General features: G+C 46.3%; 1 non-coding gene across 1 annotated transcript; it reads left to right on the forward strand.

Moving 5' to 3' along the window:
* Nucleotides 1-10,463: 10,463 nt before the first annotated feature.
* On the forward strand, nt 10,464-10,566 carry LOC112439005 (small nucleolar RNA U13). The gene has a single exon (XR_003027313.1). It is a non-coding gene; the product is annotated as a small nucleolar RNA U13 (small nucleolar RNA).
* The last annotated feature ends 6,732 nt before the right edge of the window (nt 10,567-17,298 follow it).

Genomic DNA, 17,298 nt, shown 5'->3' on the forward strand with positions numbered 1-17,298 from the left:
GCCATGCCTCCTGTACAGCCTGTGGAACTGTGAGTCAATTAAACCTCTTTTCTTTATAAATTACCCAGTCTCAGGTAGTTTTTATAGCGGTATGAGAGCGGAACAATCCAGTAACCAACCCTCTGCTCACTGCCCCCTCAGATGCATTCTCCAAAATTGGTCTTATTTTAAACTGAATGGACTAGAAAAAAAGAGACTTCTCTTCTTTTGTAATACGGCATGGCCCCAAACAATACCATTTTATTTATTTATTTATTTATTTATTTATTTATTTATTGAGACGGAGTCTCGCTCTGTCGCCCAGGCTAGAGTGCAGTGGCGCGATCTCCGCTCACTGCAAGCTCCACTTCCCGGGTTCACGCCATTCTCCTGCTTCAGCCTCCCAAGTAGCTGGGACTACAGGTGCCCACCACCACACCCGGCTCATTTTTTGTATTTTTAGTAGAGACGGGGTTTCACTGTGTTAGCCAGGATGATCTCGATCTCCTGACCTCGTGATCCGCCCACCTCGGCCTCCCAAAGTGCTGGGATTACCGGTGTGAGCCACCGTGCCTGGCCCAACAATACCATTTTATAATTAAACCTTTTTATAAAAGGAAAGGAAGGTCAGAAATTCCCCAAGGGCCCAGGGCAACCTGACATTATTCCTCCCTCTAACCAAGCGGTTTTACATTAAGACAAGTCTCTGCCAGACGCAGTGGCTCATGCCTGTAATCACTTTGGGACTTTGGGAGGCCAAGGTGGGAGGCTGTCTTGAGCTCAGGAGACCAGCCTGGGCAACATAGTGAGGCCTTATCTCTATTAAAAAAAAAAAAAATTAAAACCCACAAGTGTCTTAGAGACCAGTGACAAATGTGTTATGCCCATGTTGTTCAGAAGGGTTCAAGGGAATCTGATGTAATTCATGACACTGTATTAGGAAGTATGCCTCCCACTAACAGCTCTCCTTCTTCAAATCTAGTCCAAGGATCATTCCTCAAACCTCTAGAGCCTCTACTCCTTCTAGTGGTCCTTCCTCACCAGACTTGCAGTCTTCTACTGCACCTCCTCCATATCAACCCATTCACCCAGCACTCCCAGAAGGGCCCAGTCGCGCTAGGACACCCACTCAAACCAGAAAACAGGCTACTCCCTCGTAGGGAATTAACTAACAAAGAGGCAGGGACCATTCGAGTTCACATTCTTTTCTCAATGTCAGACTTAGCCCAAAGACTAAGCAGTTACCAGTTGATGTTATGCACTGCAGGGGACACCAAAGAGGGAACTCTACAACAATAAAAAAAAAAAAAGATAATTTAGCAAATGCAACTGCTAAACAGGCTGTGTCCCTTCCATTTGTAGCAGGGGCTCCCATCCCAGAAACTATGGCTCCTGAGCTAGTGCCTGCAGACACACAAACTGAAAGGGAGTGGGCAACTGAACAGGGATAATACCAAGACCCTAATGACGGTGGACCCAAAATTCAAATTTTTTTTTTTTGAGATGGAGTCTTGCTCTGTCGCCCAAGCTGGAATGCAGTGGCACGATCTTGGCTCACTTTAAGCTCCACCTCCCGGGTTCACGCCATTCTCCTGCCTCAGACTCCCAAGTAGCTGGGACTACAGGCGCCCGCCACCACGCCTGGCTAATTTTTTTGTATTTTTAGTAGAGACAGGGTTTCACCGTGTTAGCCAGGATGGTCTCAATCTCATGACCTCGTGATCTGCCCACCTCAGCCTCCCAAAGTGCTGGGATTACAGGCGTGAGCCACCGTGCCCGGCCCCAAAATTCAAAATTTTTAATACCTCAAGGTCATCAATGCAAATTAATCAAAGGGGGTTACAGACACCTAGGAAGGGGCTCTCTAACGCTTTGGTCACATGAACCCTTAAGGGAACAGGCTTAGCTACTACTGCAAAAGCACACACTACAGCGAGACCACTTTACTCTATCAATAACCCAGAAAGGAAAATAAGGCCACTTCCATTACTGATGCCAGTACAGAGGAGAGGAAGGTACCCAGGGGAAGACAGACAGTTAGACTTTCCCTAAGTTCCACCAGTATAAAGATTTAAGCACTTACTGATCTCTACAGATACTTTCATGGGATAGATTGAAGCCTACTCCACCAAAACAGAAAAGGCACAAGTGCCTCTTAAAAGAAATCATTCCCCGATTTGGGCTACCTATGTCACTCCAAAGCGACAATGGCCCCTCCTTTGTTTCCAAAATAACCCAGCAAGTGCTACCACTCTAGGAGTAAGTGATCATTTACATGCTTCCTGGAGACCTCCATCCTCAGGAAAGCTAGAAAAAGCTAATTGTAAAGAAAACTCTGGCGAAGCTCTGGCAAGAGACTTCTGAGTCCTTATTAAAGTGATTGCCTCTAGCGTTCCTCCAAGTAAGAGCGGCTCCCAAGACCAATCTGCAACCCAGCACCTTTGAAATATTATATGGTCCTTTTGAGTCTTCACAGGGGTGCCTTGTAAAGGCATTAGGAAAATATACCAATGTAGATGCTGTCTCTGAGGCAGGTCAAATTCTTCTGGGGACTCATTTTATTAGTCAATCTGCTCCAGATATTAAGAGAAAGTTACAAAAACTGGCTGTAAGTCCCCAGGCACCAATGAATGAGCTACTTAATGTAGCCTTTGAAGTCTTCTATAACGAGACAGAGTAGAAGAGTCTAAAAAGTGAAAGAGGGAAGAGGCAAGAGACATAAACCAGGCCTCCGATTATTGGCCCTTGCTATCAGAGAGAACAAGCCAGTCCAGACCAAGCCCCAATCTGGGGACACCTGCTACACTTAAAACCAGGACACTGGCCCAAAACTGCCAGACCAAGGGACAAAATGCCCAAAAGTCCGCTCCACCTAGACCATATCCACAATGCAGAGATGCCAGTCACCGGAAGCAGGACTGCCCCCAACTCCGGAGGGAGACAGGGGCTTCCAATTCCTTGATGGCCCTGACTAAAGACTGAGGAGACCCAAGGCTAACACTGGCTGTCATTCAGTCCCCATTACCACAGAGGAATCCAGTGACCCTGCACGTGGCAGGTGTAGCTAATTTTCTATTACATACAGGGACCAGCCTGTCAGTCCTTACATTCTGCCGTCGACCCTAGTAAGCCAAATAGGCCAAACACTGCACTGCCACGGGAATTGATGAAAAACCCGGACCAGATACTTTACCCAACCCTTTTACCTTTTTTTTTTTTTTTTTTTTTTGAGATGGAATCTCACTCTGTTGCCCAGGCTGGAGTGCAGTGGCGCCATCTCGGCTCACTGCAAGCTCCGCCTCCTGGGTTCATGCCATTCTCCTGCCTCAGCCTCCTGAGTAGCTGGGACTACAGGCGCCCACCACCACGCCCAGCTAATTTTTTGTATTTTTAGTAGAGACGGGGTTTCATCATGTTGGCCAGGATGGTCTTGATCTCCTGACCTCGTGATCCGCCTGCCTCGGCCTCCCAAAGTGCTGGGATTACAGGCGTGAGCCACCGTGCCCAGCCACCCAACCTTTAATTTGCAGACTCAAGGACGTGAATGCCTAACTCCCTTGTTGCTACCCTCGTTGGGGGCTTCTTTAAAACCAATGAAACCAACTGAACCCCTTCTCATAGGAGCACTCTCAAAAGCCCAGCTGACCACCATAACACACCATAGTCCAGAGAATCCAGGACATTGCCAGCTGGGTGCATCTCTCTAGGATAAAACCTGTTTCCCTTACGTTTCCACAGGACTCTACATCAACAACTAAAAATTAAAAATCCTTTTGTAAGCCTATAGAAGACCTAACATTCATTTTCAAGAAAAGATGCCAACACCTGAAATAAAGAGATTAATATTACTTTAACATAAGGTAGTCCCATCTCAGGTCTCCTATTTGTAGGAGCTCTTTTTGTTCTTCTGCTTGCTGAATAATGATGTGATGCTTCATTCTGCTACCTTTCATGGGACTTACAATAGCCATCTTATTACTACTGACCTTTGGTCCTTGCTTGTTTAAGCTCCTTTAAAGTCTGTGTCTTCTAGGTTACAACAATTCCTAGATTGATAGTAATGCAAGGATTTCAACTTATCCCAGTGGAGGATATGACCCCTATCACTTTAAATCAGGCAAGAAGAGACTTTTGGGCCCTGGTCCTGTCTCAGCACAAAGCAGCCCCAGAAAAAATGACCCAGCCCTCCACATTTCATAAGAACATGGACCCAAAGTCTCTGAGGGGGAAAATGAGGTCGGTTAGATACAGTGGTCATAGCCTCCTTTAAAGGGGAATGAACTTGCCAGATTGATGGAGAGAACAAACCGCCCACTGGTGCATAAACTGCATCAGGCTCCTAGTTAGAACATCCTGCAGCGAAGAGGATGAACAGCAGAAGGGAAAATCCCCAAATTCACACAAGTGCAGAAACCCATGATTAGAGTGTCCTTGGAATGACCTATGCTCATTTTAATGCTAAAAAACACACCCCTGGGTGAGTAATTAAAATGCTAATGAGACATGTGATGTGGTGTACTAGCACGCACATGCACATCTGGGAGACCCCGTAACATGCTTAACAGTAATGCCCATTCCCGCTCCTTTATGAATAATTATGTAAATCTCCCATAAAGGGAAGCTCATCACTGCCAAACAGACACAGCTATCTCACACGTGTGTGTGTGTGTGTGTGTGTGTGTGTTAGAGATGGGGGCTTGCTCTTTCGCCAGGCTGGAGTACAGTGCCACGATCTCGGCTCACTGCAACCTCTGCCTACGCCTCCCAGGCTCAAGTGATCCTCTCACCTCAGCCTCTGAAGTAGTTGGGGCTACAGGCACTGCACCACTATGCCCGGCTTTTTTTTTTTTTTTTTTTTTTTTGAGACGGCGTCTTGCTCTGCCGCCCAGGCTGGAGTGCAGTGGCGCGATCTCGGCTCATTGCAACCTCCACCTCCCTGGTTCAAGCAATTCCCCTGCCTCAGCCTCCCGCGCAACTGGGATTACAGGCGCACGCCAGCCACCAAGCTCGGTTAATTTTTTTTTAATTTTTAGTAGAGACAAGGCTTCACCATGTTGGCCAGACTGGTCTGGAACTCCTGACCTCAGGCAATTCGCCCGCCTCGGCCTCCCAAAGTGCTGGGATTACAGGCGTGAGCCACCGCGCCCTGCCCACGCCAGGCTAATTTTTGTATTTTTAGTAGAGACGGGGTTTCGCCATGTCGCCCAGGCAGGTCTCTCACTCCTGGGCTCAAGCAATCGTCCCGTCTCAGCCTCCCAAAGTGCTGGGATTATAGGCGTGAGGCACCGCGCTAGGCCACTGTCTCACTGTCTTGCTAAATGCAAGCTACAAGTGCGCCTTGCCCAGGCCTGCCTGGGGGCAGGAGCTTCCGCCAGCCAACTCCCGCGCACGTGGATGCGCACGTGGAGGGCGAGCAGGAAGAGGGCGCGCACGTGGAGGGCGAGAAGGAAGAGGGCGCGCACGTGGAGGGCTAACAGGAAGAGGGTGCGCACGTGGCCGGCGAGCTCCCCAGCTGGCGGCGGTGGCGGCGGCTGTGAGCAGGCCGCTTGGCTTGGAGTCGGAACTCAATCCCCAGAACTGGATCTTTAGGTGCAACGTTGGCGGCCCTGGCTCTAGGGACGCAACTCTTGGGGTCCTCCCACTGCACCGCCTGGGGAGCCTGCTCCTGCTTCCTTTCCGGGCTAGCTGGCCCGGTCCTCTGAGGCTGTGCGAATTGCCGCCACCCTCCCTCGCCCCCGGAGCCCTGCCCTTCCCGCCCTCTGTGGCCAAGGCTTCCAGGTGCGGGCCTCGCTCCACAACTCAGGAGGCAGGATCAGCGGCTCCATTTTACAGGTAAGGAAACTGAGGCCGAGGAACCGCAGGGGCCCATGGTTAGCGCTCAGAGAGCACTCGACTTCCCTGGGACTCCTGGCTGGTCCAGGCCCCGCAGTTCAGCGCCGGTGCGGCCGCCGGGCTACTCTGGCGCTTTTCAGGTTCCTGCGACCCCGCGTGGTTCGGGTTCTGACGTGAGCCGGGCCCTCCTCTCCACAGGCCACTGCGCGGCCGGCCTTGGTGGGGTGGAACCTTAGATTGGTTTATGTTTTGGTTGATGTGGCATGTTTTGTTTTGATTTTTAATGTTCCCCAGGGTGCAAAGGGTAGCTGGTGTTTTCTTTCCAGAAAGGCTTTCTATTCCCAGCCCCTGCCCGATTTGATGGATGTGGAGTTTATGATGCTGGAGACCGTTTTCTTTGTGGGTAGAACGCATCTCCTTTCATCTTTCAAATTGTGAGCTCAGTCCTTGCTGACAGGAGCCGCTGCCCTCGCCAGCATTCCCAGGCTGTTAAATATTTGTTTAAAAGGATGGATATAAAACATGATGTTAGGAATAAGACGTCTTGAAAAAGCAGTATTCGCAGAAACAGCACCATTGTAATATTCTGAATTCATCTTGGCTCTTTTGACATCAGGGCCCAAAGCACTTGGGATTCCGTAATTATTTGGCCTCATGCTACACTTTAAGACAGATTATTTTATTTTTCTTGTAGTCAGGAAAGTAAAAGAACAAAAAAACTGAGATGACATGTTGAAATCTCACTGCGAGGACGCGAGGGAGGATGAGGGAAGCGGGGAGGGCGGCTGAACGCTAAAGGCTGGGGCTGGGGTTTGCAGGATTCGGGGAGACAGGAGCCCAGGCAGAGGGATGTGCTGGGCAGAGGGGGCGCCATCCATGGGCTGCATTGTAGAGTGAGCATGGCCAAGCCAAGGAGCTGAGCAAGACGACTTCAGTCCTGAACCTGGAAAGAATGTGAGATGGAGGAGAAACAGGTCCTGGCTGGCGGGTATTGGGCCCCAGGAGGGAAAGAGAGAACAAAGTTAAGTTTGGAGGCTAAGGCTGTCTCCTGTTTGACTGGGGGGCCTTCATATCACCTCCCACGCTGTCAGGACACGTACTGTAGGCACTGGAGCAGGTCACACCAACTAGAATGATCGGTTTCCATCCATTCCGGGATGCATTTTTGTTCACATTTTAACAGCTCTGAAGTTGGGCTGGGTCCCACAGTTTGTGTCTTTCTTTGTGTCATCGTTCACTTGGCAGCTTTTTGTCGGTCTTAGTGGCACAGAAAGTCACAGTGCCTTAAACCCAGCAGCATCTTAGCTGTGATGAAGGAGTCAGCCAGTAACTGCAGGATCCAGAGTTGGAGACGCAGGCAGAGAAGATGACCCACCTCAGCCTGCACCCTTTTGTTGTTTATGTCTTTGGGAGGGGATTGGCAAAAGCCAAAACCTGGAAACAATAGATAGACAAATGAAAAATGTGTTACTTTGTGGTTGGGAGAGGGAAGAAACAGCTGGTAGCTGCATCTCCCTTCCAGGTAAAATTGGAATGCCGTGTAATCACTGGTAGATAGCACCTTTGAGTGAAAGGCATTTTGCAGCAGCTAGAGTCAGCTGCCCACTGAGCAGGCAGCCCTGGCCCAAGAGCCTCATAAGCAGCCAGCCAGTCTGAATACGCTGATTGGGCCAGTGAGCCCCAGGCTTCATCATCTGCTTGAGTCTTGGTGAGCCCTGGGTCTGTCCTATGACAGAAACCTCCTGCTGCTGTAAGCTCCTCTAGGGCAGAGACTGCATCTTCCTCATCCTTGAGGTCCCAATGCTCAGCATACTGCCTGACACATAGAAGATGGTAAATTGAGGTTTGTTGAGTGGGAACTGTATTGAACAGGTTGGGCAAATTGTCTTCCTGGTGGCGGAGTGAAAGTTTTTATGTACCACTTTGGCAGGGCACGGTGACTCACACCTGTAATCCCAGCACTTTGGGAGGCTGAAGTGGCGGATCACAAGGTCAGGAGATCGAGACCAGCCTGGCCAACATGGTGAAACCCCATCACTACTAAAAATTAGCTGGGTGTGGTGGCACCTACCTGTAATCTCAGCTTCTCAGGAGGCTGAGGCAGGAGAATCGCTTGAACCCGGGAGGCAGAGGTTGCAGTGAACCGAGATTGTGCCATTACACTCCAGCCTGGGCAATAAGCGAAACTGTCTTGGAAAAAAAAAATTCATAGCAGATTTATTCATAATACCTTGAAACAAGAAATAACTCAAATGCTCATCAACAGCGAAATGGATAAATAAGTAGTAGTTATTCATATGATGAAATATTGTATAGTAATAAAGATTACTGAACTGCTGCATGAACTGCTACAGGCATAAACATGCAACAACATACATGTAGCAGTAGTTCATGGATGATTTTCACATGCATAATGTTGAACAAAATATATGCAGAAGTGCACAAAATTGATGATTTAGCTGGATGCAGTGGCTCACGCCTGTAATCCCAGCGTTTTGTTAGCTGAGGTGACCAGATCACCTGAGCCTAGGAGTTTGAGACCAGCCTGGGCAACACAATGAAACTGTTTCTACAGAAAAATATAAAAATTAGCTGGGCATGGTGGCACATACCTGTAGTCCTAGCTACTCAGAAGGCTGAAGCAGGAGGATTGTTTGATCCCAGGAGGTTGAGGCTGCAGTGAGCTGTAATCACACCATCCGAGTCTGGGCAGCAGAGCGAGACTATGTCTCAAAATTATATATATATGATTTTATGTATGTGGAGTTCAAGAACAGGCAAAATAATTGGTGGTGATAGAGGCAGAGTAGTATAACCTTTGGGGTTATTGACTGGAGGAGGTACTTCTAGAATGTAAGAAATATTCAATATGTTGATCTGGTAATGGTTACCATATGTATGTATATGTGTATATATGTGCACACACAGACACACATTTATACTAAATGTACACATATGTACATAAAAATCAATCATGCTGAACACTTAAGATTTGTGCATTTAGAACCAGGCATGGTGGCTCATGGAATCCCAGCACTTTGGGAGGCTGAGGCAGGAGGATTGTTTGATCCCAGGAGTTCAAGGCCGACCTGGTCAAGGTAGCAAGAACCCTGTCTCTACAAAAATATTTTAAAATTAGCCAGCATGGTGGTGTGTGCCTGTAGTCCTAGCTACTCGGGAGGCTGAGGCAGGCGGATTGCTTCGGCTCAAGAGCTGAAGGTGGCAGGAAGCTATGATGATGACAGTACACTCCAGTCTATGTGACAGAGAGAGACTATATCTCTAAAATAAAATAAATTAGACTGGGTGCAGTGGCTCACGCCTGTAATCCCAGCACTTTGGGAAGCCAAGGCAGGAGGGTTGCTTGGGCCCAGGAGTTCAAGGTTGCAAAGAGCTGTGATCATGACATTGCACTGCAGTCTACATGACAGAGACAGACTCTGTCTCTAACAAAAATAAATAAATAAATTAGGCCAGGTGCGGTGGCTCATGCCTGTAATCCCAGCACTGTGGGAGACTGAGGCGGGTGGATTACTTGAGCTCAGGAGTTCGAGACCAGCCTGGGTAATATGGTGAAACTCCATCTCTACAAAAAATACAAAAATTAACCGGGCATGGTGGTGCACGCCTGTCGTCCCAGCTACTCGGGAAGCTGAGGTGGGAGGATGACTTGACGCTGGGAGGCAGAAGTTGCAGAGCCAAGATTGCACCATTATACTCCAGCCTGGGTGACACAGCCAGACCCTGTCTCTAAAATAAAATAATAACATATATAAAGTATGTACATATACTATATGAATATATATATTTATGTACTGTAAGTTATACATCAATTAAAAAGTGAAGAATGTTTCTTGTGTGGATTATGGATCCAAGTGTGAAATACAAAATAATAAAAATTCTCAAAGCTGGCATATGAGAATATGTTCATGACTTTGGAATAAAGGAAGATTTTTTCTTTTTTTTTGAGACAGGGTCTTACTCTGTCACCCAGGCTGGAGTGCAGTAGTGTGATCACAGCTCACTGCAACCTTGACCTCCTGGACTCAGATGATCCTCCCACTCAGCCTCCCAAGTAGCTGGTACTGCAGGTGCACACCACCATGCCTAGCTAATTTTTGCATTTTTTTGTAGAGACAGGGTTTCACTGTGTTGCCTGGGCTGGTCTCAAACTCTTGGACTCAAGCGATCTGCCTTTCTCAGCCTCCCAAAGTGCTGGGATTACAGGTGTGAGCCCCTGTGCCCAGCCTAGAGGACAGTTTCTTTCTTTCTTTTTTTTTTTTTTTTTTTTTTTTTGAGACGGAGTCTCACTCTGTCACCCAGGCTATAGTGCAGTGGTGCCATCTCGGCTCACTGCAAGCTCCGCCTCCCAGGTTCACGCCATTCTCCTGCCTCAGCCTCCCGAGTAGCTGGGACTACAGGCATCCACCACCACGCCTGGCTGATTTTTAGTAGAGATGGGGTTTCACATGTTGGCCAGGGTGACCTCGATCTCCTCACCTCGTGATCTGCCCGCCTTGGCCTCCCAAAGAGGACAGTTTCTTAAACAGGATACAGAAAGCACCAACTGCAGAAGAAAATGTTGATAAATTGGGCTACATTAAAGTTAAGGACTTTTCTTTATCGAAATATACCATTAATAGAGTGAAATGATCCTTTGTGATTCATAAGCATGATGATTGAGTGTTCACGTGCATGTGTGAGATGTGCCACCCTGAGACCTTGTTACGAAGTCAATGTATTACCCATTTGAGATTACCAAAAAAGAGTGAGCTGGGCGCGGTGGCTCACGCCTGTAATCCTAGCACTTTGGGGGGCTGAGGTGGGTGGATCCCTTGAGGCCAGGAGTTCGAGACTAGCCCAGACAACATGGTGAAACCCCATCTCTACTAAAAATACAAAAATTAACTGGGCATGGTGGCGGGTGCCTGTAATCCCAGCTACTTGGGAGGCTGAGGCAGGAGAATCACTTGGACCCGGGAGGTTGCAGTGAGCTGAGATCGCACCACTGCACTCCCACCTGGGTGACAGAGTAAGACTCCGTCTCAAAGAAAAAAAATAAATAGAATGAAAGAGAAGCCATTCAGTGGAATAAAATATTTGCAGCGCATATAACTGATCAAAGGCTCATTTCAAGACTGTGTAAAGAATACTTCACAGATCTAAAATGGGCAATAGACTTGAATGGGCACTTTACAAAAGAAGATGTCTATAGGTACCCACAAAAATTTAAAATGTAAAAATTGAAAAAAAAAAGATATCTAGGTCAGGACTCCATATGAAAAGGTGCTCAACCTCATTAGAACCAGGGAAACCCAAATTTAAAAATGCAAGGAGGCTGGCTCGGTTGCTCATGCCTGTAGTTCCAGCACTTTCGGAGGCCAGGGTGGGAGGATCACTTGAGCCCAGAAGTTTGAGACCAACCTGGGCAACATAGAAAGACCTCCACCTCTACAAAAAATAAAAAATTGCCTGGGCATTATGGCATGAATCTGTAGTTGTAGCTACACAAGAGGCTAAGTTAAGGCAGGAGGATTGCTTGAGGCCAAGAGTTTCTAGGCTGCAGTGAGCTATGATCACACCACTGCACTCCAGCCTGGGTGACAGAGCAAGACCTCATCTCCAAAATTCTTTTTAAAATTAAATTTTAAATTACATAAGGAGACCGGACACAGTGGCTCACACCTGTAATCCCAGCACTTTGGGAGGCCGAGGTGGGAGGATCACTTGAGCTCAGGAGTTCTAAACCAGCCTGGGCAACATGGTGAAACCCTGTCTCTACTCAAAATACAAAAATTAGCTGGGTGTGGTGGTGCATGCCTGTAATCCCAGCTACTTGGGAAGCTGAGGCATGAGAATTGCTTAAAACGGGGAGGCGGAGGTTGCAGTGAGCCAAGATTGCGCACTACTGCACTCCAGCCTGGGTGACAGAGAGAGACTCTGTCTCAAAAAAACAAACAAAAAAACCCCACAAAGAAACACCATTACACACTGACTAGAATGGCAAACATTTAAGATACCAGCAATCTCAAGTATTGACAAGGATGGAACAGGAGAATTCTGACATGTGGCTAGTAGGAGGATAAAACTTTAAAACTGTTTAGCCCTATCTACTATAATGGACATACCTATTCCCTGTGACCCATCAATATGATATGTAGGTACATTCTCAACAGAAATGTGACTCAGTGCAATCCCGACTCACGTCAGTCAGAATGGCTGTTACTCAAAAGTCAAAAAATAGCAAATGTTGGTGAGGATGCAGAGAAAAGGGAACACTTATACACAGTTGGTGGGAATGTAAATTAGTCAAACCTTTATGTGAAACAGTATGGAGATTTCTCAAAGAACTAAAAATAGAACTACCATTCAACCCACCAATCCCACTACTGGGTATCTTCCTGAAGGAAGATAAATTGTTATATCAAAACGACACTTGCACTCATATGTTTATCACAGCACTAGTCACAATGGCAAAGTTATGGAATCAACCTAAGTGTCCATCAACAGATGATTGGATAAAGAAAATGTGATATAGGATGGGTGCAGTGGCTCATGCCTGTAAATCCAGCACTTTGGAAGGCTAAGGTGGGCAGATTACTTGAGGTCAGGAGTTTGAGACCAGCTTGGCCAACATGATGAAATCCCGTCTCTACTAATAAAGTACAAAAATTGAGGTTGCAGTGAGTGAAGATCGTACCACTGCACTGCAGCCTGGATGACAGAGTGCGACTCTGTCTCAGAAAAAAAAAAAAAAATGCCTGGGCGCAGTGGCTCACGCCTGTAATCCCAGCACTTTGGGAGGCTGAGGCAGGCAGATCACGAGGTCAGGAGATGGAGACCATCCTGGCCAACGTGGTGAAACCCCATCTCTACTAAAATACAAAAAAATTAGCTAGGCATGGTGGTGTGTATCTGTAGTCCCAGCTACTCAGGAGGCTGAGGCAGGGGAATTGCTTGAACCTGGGAGGGGGAGGTTGCAGTGAGCTGAGATCACACCACTGCACTCCAGCCTGGCAACAGAGCAAGACTCTGTTTCAAAAAAAAAAAAAAAAGTGATACATACACCATAGAATACTATGCAGCCATAAAAAAGAATGAAATCGGCCGGGTGCGGTGGCTCACACCTGTAATCCCAGCACTTTGAGAGGCCGAGGCGGGCGGATCACGAGGTCAGGAGATCGAGACCATCCTGGCTAACATGGTGAAACCCCGTCCCTGCTAAAAATACGAAAAAATTAGCCGGGCGTGGTGGCAGGCGCCTGTAATTCCAGCTACTCAGGAGGCTGAGGTAGGATAATGGCGTGAACCTGGGAGGCAGAGCTTGCAGTGAGCCAAGATGACGCCGCTGCACTCCAGCCTGGGTAACAAAGTGAGACTCCGTCTCAAAAAAAAAAAAAAAGAAGAAATCATATCTCTTGCAGCAACAAGGATGGAGCTGGAGGCCTGTATCCTACATGAAATAACTCAGAAACAGAAAGTCAAATACCACATATTCTCACTTACAAGTGGAACTAAACACTGGGTATACTTGGATGTACAGAAGGAAGCCACAGACACTGGGGACTCTAAAAGTGGGGAGGTTGAAAGCGGGGTGAGGATTGAAAAATTACCTGTTGAGTATAATGTTCACTATTCAGGTGATGGGCACACTAAAAGCCGAAACCTCACCAGTATGCAGTATATTCATGTAACAAACATGCACATGTACCCTCTGAATCTATTTTTTTAAAAATGTGTGTGTGATTTTGTGTATGTAAAAGGCAAGGAAGATGATGTTCATAGAAGCATTCAAACATTTGGTATGGTGCATGTCAATGTATAGTAGCGCCAAACACCTAATTTTCTGAGAATCCATTCTGCATCAGGCCATGGGCTGAGTGCTAGGATGCTGAGATGAGACGACTTCCGTGCACTAAGGTGAGGAAAGAAGAGAACTGAGTCATCAGTGTGGAGAAGACGCATGTGAGGATGAAGAGGAATAGTTGAGAAGTTGTGTCATTTTTTTTCCGTTAGCAATGACGTTTTCTCCTCTGATGGACTTGAAAGTGCTCCCTCTTGCCGGTCGCCCCCCTCCCCCGCCCGCCCCACCCTCCAGCGATGAACTGCTGAACTTGCAGAAACCCTTGCAGAGTGCCCTGGGCTTCGTGATCTTGAGAAGCAGCCAAAACTGGAACAGCAAAAACCGTCAACGCTGGAGTAGAACAAAGGCCGGTATTATGCGTCCTAAACTTAGTGGGCTCTTACATTGTTAGGATGACACAGAAAGCACTTGTGCTCAGAAAAGAAACTGATCTAAAAAGGAGGAAATATCCTTCCCTCCTTCCCCCTCCCCCATTGCGTGCAGCCTTTGCTGTATGGAATTCTTCTTGGTGCATCAGCAGTTTCTGCTGCTTCTCCTATTTTATTCTTACCATCCCTATGGACTTTGCAACACTAAAACGTTTGCTTGGTTTAGTTGATACAGTTTTCTTGTCTTTGGCAAATGTTCCAGACTCATCTGAGATCCCTAAGTAAAAGTTTGTTTAAAGAGCAATTTTAATTCTTGACCCTCCCCACCAAAAAAAAAAAAAAAATTCCCAAAAGGCACTGTCATTCACGTTTTTCTTTTTGTTGTTGTTTTTCTTTTTTTTTTTGTTTTTTGAGACAGAGTCTCGCTCTGTCGCCCAGGCCAGAGTGCAGTGGTGTGATCTCAGCTCACTGCAACCTCCACCTCCCGGGTTCAAGCAATTATCCTACCTCGGCCTGCCGAATAGCGGGGATTACAGGCTCATGCCGCCACGCCTGGCTAATTTTTGTATTTTCTTTACTTTTTTTTTTTTTTGAGACAGAGTCTTGCTCTGTCACCCAGGCTGGGGTGCAGTGGCGTGATCTTGGCTCACTGCAACCTCTGCCTCCCGGGTTCAAGCAATTCTCCTGCTTCAGCGTCCTGAGTAGCTGGGACTGCAGGTGCCTGCCACCACGCCCAGCTAATTTTTGTATTTTTAGTACAGACAGGGTTTCCCCATGTTGGCCAGTCTGGTCTCGAACTCCTCACCTCAGGTGATCCACTCACCTTGGCCTCCCAAAGTGCTGGGGATTACAGGTGTGAACCACTGTGCCCAGCCCACATCGAGTTTCTCTAGAAGGTTTTATGTGTTTATTTATTTTATTTTATTTTATTTATTTTTTGAAAATGAGTCTCCCTTTGTTGTCCAGGCCAGAGTGCAGTGGCATGATCTTAGCTCACTACAACCTCCGCCTCCCAGGTTCAAGCAATTCTCCTGCCTCAGCCTCCTGAGTAGCTGGGACTACAGGCACCCACCACCATACCTGGCTAATTTTTTTTGTATTTTTAGTAAAGGTGGGGTTTCACCATGTTGACCAGGCTGGTCTTGAACTCCTGACCTCAAGTGATTTGCCCGCCTTGGCCTCCCAAAGTACTGAGATTACAGGCGTGAGCCACGATGCCTAGCCCTGTTTTCACTTTTTGACTATTATGAATAATGCTGCTGTGGATATTTGTGTGCAAGATTTTGTGTGGATATTTGTTTTCAGTTCTCTTGGATATTATACCTAGGAGTTTTTATTGTGGTCAGAAGATACTTTATATGATTTCAATGTTTAAGTTTATTAAGAATTGTTTCGGCCGGGCATGGTGGCTCACGCCTGTAATCCCAGCACTTTGGGAGGCCATGGCGGGTGGATCATGAGCTCAGGAGGTTGAGACCATCCTGGCTAACACGGTGAAACCCCATCTCTACTAAAAATACAAAAAATTAGCCGGGCATGGTGGCACGCACCTGTAGTCCCAGCTACTCGGAGGCTGAGGCAGGAGAATCGCTTGAACCTGGGAGGAGGAGGTTGCAGTGAGCCAAGATTGTGCCACTGCACTCCAGCCTGGGCAACAGAGTAACACTCTCTCTCAAAAAAAAAAAAAAAAAAGAATTGTTTTATGGCCTATCATATACCATATGGTCTATCCTGAAGAATATTCCATGTGTACTTAGGAAGAATGTGTATTCTGTTGTTGTGGGGTAAAGTGTTCTGTTGGTTTATAGTGTTGTTCAATTCCCCTACCTTCTTTTGGCCTTCTGTGTAGTTGTTTTATTATTGAAAGTAGGATATTAGATCAGGCACGGTGGTTCATGCCTGTATTCCCAAACTTTGGGAGGCCAAGGCAAGCCTTCTGCGCTTGTTATTTTTAGACTGTGATTGACTGCAGTTAGCTGAAACTGGAAAGTGAAATCGATAAGGGGGAACTATGGTACATTTAGTGTAACATGTTTTTCTATGGTACATTTAGTGTAACATGTTTTGAAATGTGTAGATGGAAGATAAAGAGGTTTATTAATTGGTACAAATATACAGCTTGATAGAAGAAATTAGGCTTAGTGTTGAGTAGATTAGTAGGGTGACTATAGTTTACAATAATTTATTGTATATTTCAAAATAGCTAGAAGAGAATAATTGGAATGTTTTGAGCAAAAAGACAAGCACTTAAGGTGGTGGATATCCCAGTTACACTGATTTGATCTTTACGAATTATAGGCATGTGTTAAATTATCAAATGTACCCCCAAAATATTTACATCTGTTATGCATCAATTAAAACAATTTTTGAAAGAAGTATGCTTACACTGTGGAATAGGTAAATCCAGCTAATTAACATATGTATTACTTCACATACTAACCATATTTTTCTGGCGAGTATACTTAAAATCTCCTATCTTAACAATTTTCAAGAATACTATATGTTACTATACAGTGTATTTACTATACATAACCATACATAGTGCATAACTATACATACTGTACATTTTTATTCTGTCATGTTATACAGTAGAACTCTGGAATTCATTCCCCCATCTGACAGAAGTTTTTTGTTCTTTGACTACATCTCTGTTATAGCTTCTTGATGATTGGTTCTTTTTTTTTTTTTTTTTTTTTGAGACAGAGTCTCACTCTGTCACCCAGGTTAGATAGAGTGCAGTGGCACGATCTAGGCTTACTGCAACCTCCGCCTCCCGGGTTCAAGCGATTCTCCTGCCTCAGTCTCCCGAGTAGCTGGGATTACAGGCTTATGCCACCAAGCCCAGCTAATTTTTGTATTTTTAGTAGAGGCGGTGTTTCATCATGTTGGCCAGGCTGGTCTCGAACTCTTGACCTCAAGTGATAACGCCTGCCTCGGCCTCCCAAAGTGCTGGGATTACAGGTGTGAGCCACTGCTCCTGGCCGATGATTGATTCTTGTGTCAATATATAATCTTTGTCTCTTGTACTTTTTGACTTAAAGTTTATTTGTGTGACTTAAAGTCACTTAAGTCTGTTATTAGTGTAACTACCCGAGCTTTCTTTTAGTACTATTTGCATGGAATATCTTTTTGCATACTTGCATTTTCAACCTATTTGTGTCTTCTACATATCATAATGTAGTTGAATCACGTTTTTTAAATGTATATTGCCAATCTCTGTCTTTTGATTGGAGAATTTAATCCGTTTATATTTGA

This window comes from Pan paniscus, chromosome 12, assembly GCF_029289425.2.
Source record: "Pan paniscus chromosome 12, NHGRI_mPanPan1-v2.0_pri, whole genome shotgun sequence".
In the NCBI taxonomy this organism is placed as follows: domain Eukaryota; kingdom Metazoa; phylum Chordata; class Mammalia; order Primates; family Hominidae; genus Pan; species Pan paniscus.